The sequence below is a fragment of the Penaeus monodon genome, chromosome 15 (genome assembly GCF_015228065.2).
Source record: "Penaeus monodon isolate SGIC_2016 chromosome 15, NSTDA_Pmon_1, whole genome shotgun sequence".
Classification (NCBI taxonomy): domain Eukaryota; kingdom Metazoa; phylum Arthropoda; class Malacostraca; order Decapoda; family Penaeidae; genus Penaeus; species Penaeus monodon.
Genome location: NC_051400.1, coordinates 23,838,301 through 23,840,171, shown reverse-complemented (window position 1 = coordinate 23,840,171; position 1,871 = coordinate 23,838,301). Strand labels below are relative to the sequence as shown.

The 1,871-nt window shown below is 30.3% G+C and overlaps 1 pseudogene; it reads left to right on the top strand.

Annotated features, from left to right (window-relative positions):
• The window catches only part of LOC119582260, a 5,099-nt pseudogene extending 3,620 nt beyond the window's left edge, over positions 1–1,479 (top strand).
• The last annotated feature ends 392 nt before the right edge of the window (positions 1,480–1,871 follow it).

The following is a 1,871-nucleotide window of genomic DNA, read 5'->3' as shown; positions in this document are numbered from 1 at the left end:
GTTTGGAATGAAAATGTTTGGTGAACTAAGCCCTTTGAAGTCATGTATGTGTGAAATTAGTAAAACAGAGCCACAATACACTGCACATGCATCTAGCACCCAAAGGGCCAATGGTAAGTGTATTTAGTAATGGATTAGGGCTTCATAAAAAGTAAAAACTATGATAATACAATCTATAACTTTTTATTTACAGGTTCTGCACATACTGTTTTAGGCCCCTTCTGGGCTAAACAGTTGGGAATATCTAACCTGAGATGTAAGTTTTGCCCCGTTTTTTATGATTTAAGTCTTATTTGAAAACATAAGGTACATTTCAATATTGGCATTCTTACATGCAAATTTGTCATTTTTTTCATTCATAGCATTTTTTAAAATATTGTTTTGGTACATTGCATTTGCTCTCATGTTTCAATAACATCTGATTTGGAAAATTAATTTTCTTATATGGTGTGGATAATTATTTTCATTCTATTCCATTAACAAGTAACCCTTTTTTTACAGTTTTATGTAAAGCAAAGTTGTGCTTCTAGAACTTATGAAAAGAGGTTTCTCATGTTGATCCAAAAATTAACAGTAGTTCTTCCTTCTGGTGGGTTGTCTTCTTGGTACTTCTAAAATCAAAAAGGGATCTTTGTTGCCATAGAAACTTATTTTTTTAGCCATTTTTTTACTACCCTTCTTAACTGCAGTTTTGATACATTCAGTATATAGTCATTATGTAATACCCATTTTGGGTTGGGATAAGTAATTTCATAGCTGTTTATACCTCATAATTATTTTTATTTTTTTAGTCTTTATTTGTCATGCTTGGGAATTTGAACAAGAATTTTTTTTACATTTACTATATATCAGATCATGCATGTTGGCCAGAATAACCCTTTTGCTTGTATTATGAGATAGGAGTTGGTACAAGTGTTGTTTATATTTTACATTGAAAATTTCATTTATTTGCATATTTCACCAGTCTGCTAGTACAGGCTGTATCTAAGCCTAGTTTTTTGCAGTTGCATTATAACAGTGTTATATTGCTTTATGCTATAGTTCTAGGCTCTTGGAAATTATCATATCGTTCAGTTTCTTTCTAGAGATTATAATACTATGTGAAATCAATCATTAGATATATTAAAGGTTAAACCATACTTTTCTTATCACATGCTGAACCTTGCAAGGCAAGTGTGTGACCATATTTGCACTAATATGCAGTGTTTATTGTATTTGTAATAAAAATCAAAGTGAATATTCCACTTCACTGTTCCACATGCATATTTTGTCATGTGTATTCATATTACAGAAGGTTGAAACCTGAAAATTTTTTTTCAGTAAAGCTTTATCATAGGTAGATTTGTTAAAACAGATGGCTATAGTCTAGCCATGGAAGATCTTACGGGATGTGCCACTCTGCTGCTTTTGTATGACCGATGCACCCAATGCACCACAAGTGTACAGAAATATAAAATGCAGGCAACTTCACAATTTTAACACAAGTTGAAATATAAAAAAAAATATGTACTCAGAGGTATTCTACATTTATTCTGACTTACTTGCTAGAAACTTGTAAACAAAAAGCAATTAAAAAAAACATTCATAAGAAGAGAAAAAACAGTTTTTAAAAAAATATACTCCTTGTAGTAACTAATGATTTATTAATTATGCAAACTATGGTATTAGAAAAATTATGTTTGATGCAGACAGTATTAGCTACACAGAACCAGTAGTTGCATTTATACACTTGTATATAATATGTTTCATAGAAAACCTCAGGCATCCAAAAATGAAGGGATACTTATTTTCTTTTTTTTACCTATACTAATAACAATGATTTAAAATGTGTTTTTGCAGTGGGATCTTTTCTTAGTTAAGATTGATATAAT